Genomic DNA, 9,189 nt, shown 5'->3' with positions numbered 1-9,189 from the left:
TAGCCTCCACTCTATTTAATATTCATTTGGATTCAGAGATATAGCAGGGCCAGTGGCCACATAACATTAATCAAGAAATGTAATCCAATCTCTCACTCTTTTAATAATCCAAAACGTGTGGGTCCCTTGTCTGTATGTCTCTGTAATAACTAGAATAATGTAATAACTCTATAATGTAATAACTAGAATAATGTAAACACTAAAATAATGTAATATCTAGAACAATGTAAAAACTACAATAATGTAATATTTTGAATAATGTAAACACTAGAATAATGTAATATCTCAAATAATGTAATAACTCTATAACATAATAACTAGAATGTAATATCTAGAATAATGTAACAACCTGAATAATTAATAACTACAATCATAATGTAAAAACTATAATAATGTAACATAATAATGTAATATATTAATGTAACATAATAATGTAATAACTATAATAATAATTATGTAATAACACTATAATGTAAAAACTATAATAATGTAATAACCTTAATAATGCAATAACTCTATAATGTAAAAACTTGAGTAATGTAATAACTATAGTAATGTAGAACTCTATAATGTAATAACTATAATAATGTAATAACTATTATAATGTAAAACTCTATAATGTAATAACTGTAATAATGTGATAACTCTATAATGTAAAAACTCTATAATGTAATAACTATAATAATATACAACTCTATAATGTAATAACTATAATAATGTGATAACTCTATAATGTAAAAACTCTATAATGTAAAAACTCTAATAATGTAATAACTCTAATAATGTAATAACTCTAATAATGTAATAACTCTAGAATGTAAAAACTATAATACTGTAATAACTATAATAATGTAATAACTCTAATGTCAAAACTCTATAATGTAATAACTATAATAATGTAATAACTCTAATGTCAAAACTCTATAATGTAATAACTAATAATGTAATAACTATATAATGTAATAAATATAATAACGTAATAACTATAATATAATAACTATAATAATGTAATAACTATATCATGTAATAGTATATATGTTTTATGTAATAACTATATAATATAATAAGGTAATAACTATACAATGTAATAACTATAATAATGTAATAACTGTATAATACAAGTGGTCATTAAAACAGTTATAGTTGACTGCTATTACATGTTTCATCATTGTGATGGTATTACTGTATTGTGCATAGGGTCAAACATGCATGAACTGGAATTAGTACTGTGTCAAATTTAGGACCAAAGGCATTTGTAGAATAATTAACTATAATGCCATTGTAAAAATAACTTATATAACCACTGGAATTGATCATTCAATATTGAAATTCTTGCAAACAAGAGTCGGCATGGGTTCGAATCCGACCCACTGCCCTGTGACTCCCCCTCCCCTATCTCGGACTTCCAATACTTTACTATCTCTTCAATACATCTGCAAAAAAAATACGAAAGGACTGGGACTTCCCCACTCCTTAAAAAAAGAAACATTGAAAAAAAATGTTACATTATAGACAAAAATAATTTCTATAACCATTGGAATTGATCATTCCATATTGAAATGATTGCATGTTCCTTTGTTTTCATGCTTGCAGTCAGTCAGTCAGTAGCTACGCCTAAGACTGACTGTAGGAGCTGAACACACAAGACAGACAGACAGACACGCACACACATCACTGCACCCTAGGTCTGGGGCTGAGGATCGGGTTGGGAGTGAACCGCTCATCTGGATCCATTGCAGTGGAAGTTGCAGCCAGTAACGAAAAGGTGGGAAGAAAGGAAACAGGCTCCTGACTGTCAGCCTTTTTTTTGTGACTAACGACACCTTATCAAAACCCACAAATACAAAAAATCAAAACCGTACGGATACAACCTATACGTTCTGCAATTGCAGAAACCTTTGTTATTGCAATGAAGTGTATTTACGTGCAACAGTGAAGAGGCCCCTTTGACAGTTGATGGTAAGCTCGCCAAGCTAGCTACAGTACATCTCTCCTCTCCTAACGGCTAGCCAGCTATGCTAGCTAGGCCTTTCTATGTGTAAGCTTGCATGCAATGTCAATACTTTCCCTACAATTCATTTTACTATTGCAAAAACAGTGCCAGTCTTGCTATCTGTATCTGTGATGGCCAATTAGCTAGCTGTAGCCTGTGTTTGCTATTTTCCTACATCTGTATGAGATGTTTTCAGCTAGCAGCTACCTAGCTATCTAGCCACCTAGCTAGCTAACAGCAAAGTGGACTCTATTGGTTAGCATCGGTAGCCTGCTAGCATTAGCTTTATGTTGTGCTTCAGCTCCAGCGCCAGTTTACAACAGAACAGTAGTTAGCTAACTGTTAGTATCCCCGTTTGTAACAACGCTGTAATACATTTAGCCAGCATGCTAGTGAGTGAATTATTTTGATTATGGCCTATGTAGCTAACGTCACAGGCCTAGTAGACTAGTTGAATTTTAGCTAGTTCCATGCGATGCTAGCTACAGTAGCTAGTCTGTTAGCTTACCTTACTATCCAGCTGTGTCATGTCAGTCTAACATATTCTATGTCTGGTGTATATATTAGTCAAGCTAGTTTACGAATAACAAATAGCATGTATGTTGTTTTTGTGCATAGTCTGTTAAAGCTAGGTAGGTTAGAGACGTGGAATGTGTTAGTTAGCCCGCTAACGTTAGCTTCTAGCTAGCTAGTTTGTGCAATTAGTTAAGCTAGCGAGCTAAATGGCTAGCTAACTGGTCAGCTGATTTGCCTAGCTTACTGTTTATCTATCATAGGCAAGTATTTAGTAGCTAGCTAGTTAGCTGAAGTAGCTAGCTGGGTTTACAGTATATCAACACTGTATTGCCTACTATGACAATTTACAGTATTCCATCTTACTAGCCTTACTCACTCTTTATGTCAATCTTGTATGTTCAGACATAGCACGCCTGCTAATGAGATTGTCAATAATGCAGGTGCCCTTCTTCTTGAGCTCAATATAGCATGGTGAAAGCTGTACATTTCAAAAATATATATAACAATTTGAGTAATTTAGCAGATGAACTTATCCAGAGTGATTTACAGGAGCAATTAGGGTTAAGTGTCTTGCTCAAGGGCACATTGGCTTATGGATTTGAACCAGCTACTTTTCGGTTACTGGCCCAACGTTCTTAACCACTAGGCTACCTGCCGCCCGTAATACAAAAAGAGTTGTGCAACAAGAGATAGAGAAATGATTCTATACAATGCACGTAGGAAATGCATTGTCACTGTGTAGTGCATGGCAACTTCCAGACCGTTAGGCAATAAGCATCACCATAGCTGTGGACAGTGAAATCAATGTTTCCAGCTGTTGTTTAAAGATTTCATGGTTGTCGAATGCATGTTTAACCTATGGGACTACTAACATTTAGTTATTTGTATTGCATAATGCATAGTGTACAATGACGAAAGGTAGCTAACAACTAGGCCTGCTGGTATGAGTGAAGGGGGGGGTGGAGGGTAAGGGAATAGCCTAGACATAATAGACAAGCCTGAAGGGAAGGCGAAAACCGTTTTTGTTCTGCACTCAGTATCAGGTGACCTATTTCCCATCCAGATTAAACAGGTTCATAATCCATTAGTAAGTGATGTTGAAATATTACAGCCTCATTTTGTTGTCTAGGCCTTCCGCATGTTTCTCTCCACGTTGCTTCCCCACAGTAGTTCATGCAGGCTATGACTGCTGTGCTGATGTGTACTGGCTGATTGGACCACTGGTGTAAATAGGCCTATCCTGTGAGAACTGAGAGTATCAGTGGCAGAAGCACATGTAGGTTGATGTTTACTACTATTATCCTGTGTAATTGGAATGATCTGAAATGTTTACACCTAGGTCCTTGGGGAATATGCCATGTCAGGGTTACTTCCAGCAAAATTAGGGCATTATGTTGGTTCCATGGATTAGGCCGACAGCATGTTGGAAAATCTTCCCCCGAGGAGTATTGGGGATTGCCATTTGTAGTAATTGGAGCGCAGTGTTAGGCTAGCTAACTGTTTTACAAGTCATACATCATATTTTTTTTATATATTTTTTTATTTCACCATTATTTAACCAGGTAGGCAAGTTGAGAACAAGTTCTCATTTACAATTGCGACCTGGCCAAGATAAAGCAAAGCAGTTCGACAACATACAAAAACACAGAGTTACACATGGAGTAAAACAACATACAATCAATGATGCAGTAGAAAAAAATAAGACTATATACAATGTGAGCAAATGATGTGAGATAAGGGAGGTAAAGGCAAAAAAGGCCATGGTGGCAAAGTAATTCAAGTATAGCAAGTAAAACACTGGAATGGTAGATTTGTAGTTTGAAGAAAGTTCAAAGTTAAAATATAAATAATATGGTGCAAAGGAGCAAAATAAATAAAATAAATAAATAAATACAGTAGCGGAAGAGGTAGTAGTTTGGGCTAAATTATAGATGGGCTATGTACAGGTGCAGTGATCTGGGAGCTGCTCTGATAGCTGGTGCTTAAAGCTAGTGAGGGAGATAAGTGTTTCCAGTTTCAGAGATTTTTGTAGTTCGTTCCAGTCATTGGCAGCAGAGAACTGGAAGGAGAGACGACCAAAGGAGGAGTTGGCTTTAGGGGTGACCAGAGAGATATACCTGCTGGAGCGCGTGCTACAGGTGGGTGCTGCTATGGTGACCAGTGAGCGGAGATAAGGGGGGACTTTACCTAGCAGGGTCTTGTAGATGACCTGGAGCCAATGTGTTTGGCGACGATTATGAAGCGAAGGCCAGCCAACGAGAGCGTACAGGTCGCAGTGGTGGGTAGTATATGGGGCTTTGGTGACAAAACGGATGGCACTGTGATAGACTGCATCCAGCTTGTTGAGTAGGGTATTGGAGGCTATTTTGTAAATGACATCGCCGAAGTCGAGGATTGGTAGGATGGTCAGTTTTACGAGGGTATGTTTGGCAGCATGAGTGAAGGATGCTTTGTTGCGAAATAGGAAGCCAATTCTAGATTTAACTTTGGATTGGAGATGATTGATGTGAGTCTGGAAGGAGAGTTTACAGTCTAACCAGACACCTAGGTATTTGTAGTTGTCCACAAATTCTAAGTTAGAACCGTCCAGAGAAGTGATGCTGGACAGGCGGGCAGGTGCAGGCAGCGATCGGTTGAAGAGCATGCATTTAGTTTTACTTGTGTTTAGGAGCAGTTGGAGACCACGGAAGGAGAGTTGAATGGCATTGAAGCTCGTCTGGAGGGTTGTTAACACAGTGTCCAAAGAAGGGCCAGAAGTATACAGAATGGTGTCGTCTGCGTAGAGGTGGATCAGAGATTCACCAGCAGCAAGAGCGACATCATTGATGTATACAGAGAAAAGAGTTGGCCCAAGAATTGAACCCTGTGGTACCCCCATAGAGACTGCCAGAGGTCCGGACAGCAGGCCCTCCGATTTGACACACTGAACTCTGTCAGAGAAGTAGTTGGTGAACCAGGCGACGCAATCGTTTGAGAAACCAAGGCTACTGAGTCTGCCGATGAGGATGTGGTGATTAACAGAGTCAAAAGCTTTGGCCAGGTCAATGAATACGGCAGCACAGTATTGTTTCTTATCGATGGCGGTTACGATGTCGTTTAGGACCTTGAGCGTGGCTGAGGTGCATCCATGACCAGCTCTGAAACCAGATTGCATAGCGGAGAGGGTGCGGTGGGATTCGAAATGGTCGGTAATCTGTTTGTTGACTTGGCTTTCGAAGACCTTAGAAAGGCAGGGTAGGATGGATATAGGTCTGTAGCAATTTGGGTCAAGAGTGTCACCTCCTTTGAAGAGGGGGATGACAGCAGATGCTTTCCAATCTATGGGTATCTCAGACGACACGAAAGAGAGGTTGAACAGGCTAGTAATAGGGGTTGCAATAATTTCAGCAGATAATTTTAGAAAGAAAGGGTCCAGATTGTCAAGCCCAGCTGATTTGTAGGGGTCAAGATTTTGCAGCTCTTACAGAACATCAGCTGAATGGATTTGGGAGAAGGAGAAATGGGGAGGCTTGGGCGAGTAGCTGTGGTGGGTGCAGTGCTGTTGAATGCAGTAGGGGTAGTTAGGTGGAAAGCATGGCCAGCCGTAGAAAAATGCTTATTGAAATTCTCAATTATAGTGGGCTTATCGGTGGTGACAGAGTTTCCTATCCTCAGTGCAGTGGGCAGTTGGGAGGTGTTCTTATTCTCCATGGACTTTACAATGTCCCAGAACTTTTTAGAGTTTGAGTTGCAGGAAGCAAATTTCTGTTTGAAAAAGCTAGCCTTGGCGTTTCTAACTGCCTGTGTGTATTGGTTTCTAACTTCCCTGAAAAGTTGCATATCGCGGGGGCAGTTCGATGCTAATGCAGAACGCCACAGGATATTTTTGTGTTGGTTAACCTCTATGGGCTAGGTGGGACGCTAGCGTGCCACCCGTGGTGCACTCCATCAACAGCAGGTGCATTTCAAGAGCGGCAAATTTGAATCCAAATAAATGTCAAAATTCAAATTTTTCAAAAATACAACTATTTTACACCATTTGAAAGATAAACATCTCCTTAATCTAACCACGTTTTACGATTTCAAAAAGGTTTTACGGCGAAAGCATAAATTTAGAGTATGTTAGGACAGTACATTTACAAGAGTTGTGTGTAATGTTTTGTCAAGTCAAAGACAGGGTCACCAAAACCATAAAACCAGCTAAAATGATGCACTAACCTTTTACAATCTCCATCAGATGACACTCCTAGGACATTATGTTAGACAATGCATGCATTTTTAGTTCTATCAAGTTCATATTTATATCCAAAAACAGCGTTTTACTATGGCATTGATGTTGAGGAAATGGTTTCCCTCCAATAACCGGCAGTCAAGTCAGCGTCACAAATTAAATAATTAAAATTAGAAAACATTGGTAAAATATTATATTGTCATTTAAAGAATTATAGATTTACATCTCTTGAACGCAATCAACTTGCCAGATTTAAAAATAACCTTACTGGGAAATCACACTTTGCAATAATCTGAGCACTGCGCCCAGAAAAATACGCGTTGCGATACAGACTAGACGTCATGTTGGGGAGATCTAAAATCGAAAATACTATGTAAATAATCCATTACCTTTGATTCTCTTCATCAGATGTCACTTCCAGGTATCACAGGTCCATAACGAATGTAGTTTTGTTCAAAAAAGCTCATCATTTATGTCCAAAAATCTCCGTCTTGTTAGCACATGATCTAAGCCAGCCGGACTTCTCGTCATGAACGAGGGGAAAAAATATATTTACGTTCGTTCAAACATGTCAAACGTTGTATAGCATAAATCATTAGGGCCTTTTTTAACCAGAACATGAATAATATTCAAGGTGGACGAATGCATACTCTTTTATAACGTATTGGAACGAGGGTACCCAACATGAACTCGCGCGCCAGGTGTCTAATGGGACATCATCGTTCCATGGCTCTTGTTCGGTCAGATCTCCCTCCAGAAGACTCAAAACACTTTTTAAAGGCTGGTGACATCTAGTGGAAGCAATAGGAAGTGCCAAAATATTCCTCAGCCCCTGTGTTTTTCAATGGGATAGGTTTAAAGTCAATACAACACATCAGGTATCCACTTCCTGTCAGAAAATGTCTCAGGGTTTTGCCTGCCAAATGAGTTCTGTTATACTCACAGACACCATTCAAACAGTTTTAGAAACTTTAGAGTGTTTTCTATCCATATATAATAAGTATATGCATATTCTAGTTACTGGGTAGGATTAGTAACCAGATTAAATCGGGTACATTTTTTTTATCCAGACGTGCAAATGCTGCCCCCTAGCCCTAACAGGTTAAGGGCAGTCAGGTCTGGGGAGAACCAAGGGCTATATCTGTTCCTGGTTCTAAATTTCTTGAAAGGGGCATGCTTATTTAAGATGGTGAGGAAGGCATTTTTTTTAAATAACCAGGCATCCTCTACTGACGGGATGAGGTCAATATCCGTCCAGGATACCAGGGCCAGGTCGATTAGAAAGGCTTGCTCGTTGAAATGTTTCAGGGAGCGTTTGACAGTGATGAGTGGAGGTCGTTTGACCGCTGACCCATTACGGGTGCAGGCAATGAGGCAGTGATCGCTGAGATCTTGGTTGAAAACAGCAGAGGTGTATTTAGAGGGCACGCTGGTTAGGATGATATCTATGAAGGTGCCAGTGTTTGCGGCTTTGGGTTTGTACCTGGTGGGTTCATTAATAATTTGTGTGAGATTGAGATTGTTTTTGGAGAGGTGGATTTTTAAAAGTAGAAGTTCAAATTGTTTGGGTACAGACCTGGATAGCAGGACAGAACTCTGCAGGCTATCTCTGCAGTAGATTGCAACACCGCCCCCTTTGGTCGTTCTATCTTGTCTGAAAACGTTGTAGTTAGGGATGACGATTTCAGAGTTTTTGGTGGACTTCCTAAGCCAAGATTCAGACACAGCTAGGACATCTGGGTTGGCAGAGTGTGCTAAAGCAGTGAATAAAACAAACTTAGGGAGGAGGCTTCTAATGTTAACATGCATGAAACCAAGGTTATTACGGTTACAGAAGTCATCAAAAGAGAGCGCCTGGGGAGTAGGAGTGGAGCCAGGCACTGCAGGGCCTGGATTCACCTCTACATCCCCAGAGGAGCAGAGAAGAATAAGTATGAGGGTACGGCTAAAAGCTATAAGAATTGGTCGTCTGTGACGTCCAGAATAGAGAGAAAAAGGAGCAGGTTTCTGGGGGCGATAAAATAGCTTCAAGGTATAATGTACAGACAAAGGTATGGTGGGATGTGAGTACAGAGGAGGTAAACCTAGGCATTTATTGATTATGAGAGAGATATTGTCTCTAGAAACATCATTGAAACCAGAAGATGTCATAGCATGTGTGGGTGGAGGAACTGAGAGGTTGGATAAGGTATAATGAGCAGGGCTAGAGGCTCTACAGTGAAATAAGCCAATAAACACTAACCAGAACAGCAATGGACATTGCATATTGACATTAAGGAGAGGCATGCTTAGCCGAGTGATCAAAGGGTCCAGTGAGATTCAGACAGCTAGCCGGGCCATAGGTAGCAAGCTGGTGGAAGATGGGTCTATATCTATATCTATATATGGGTCTATATCATATCTATGGGTCTAGTCGGAGTTCCGAGGACACGTCGGAGTTCCGAGGACACGTCGGAGTTCCGAGGACACG

At 39.6% G+C, this 9,189-nt stretch overlaps 1 protein-coding gene across 15 annotated transcripts in view; it reads left to right on the top strand.

Annotated features, from left to right (window-relative positions):
- Window positions 1-1,470: 1,470 nt before the first annotated feature.
- The window catches only part of LOC106576577 (putative E3 ubiquitin-protein ligase HERC1), a 198,479-nt gene continuing 190,760 nt past the window's right edge, over window positions 1,471-9,189 (top strand). For 7 of the 15 annotated variants that reach the window (XM_082958024.1, XM_082958020.1, XM_082958018.1 and 4 more), the window contains exon 1: window positions 1,487-1,959. The gene's annotated coding sequence lies outside the window, so the exon portion shown is untranslated. Of the gene's footprint in view, window positions 1,960-9,189 lie in introns of all 15 variants that reach the window. The other 8 variants (XM_045689742.2, XM_082958022.1, XM_082958023.1 and 5 more) reach the window with 4 other exon arrangements.

This window comes from Salmo salar, chromosome 11 (assembly GCF_965601325.2).
Source record: "Salmo salar chromosome 11, fSalSal1, whole genome shotgun sequence".
NCBI lineage: Eukaryota > Metazoa > Chordata > Actinopteri > Salmoniformes > Salmonidae > Salmo > Salmo salar.
Note: the sequence above shows the minus strand (reverse complement) of the source record. Positions and strands in the feature narration are given on the sequence as shown.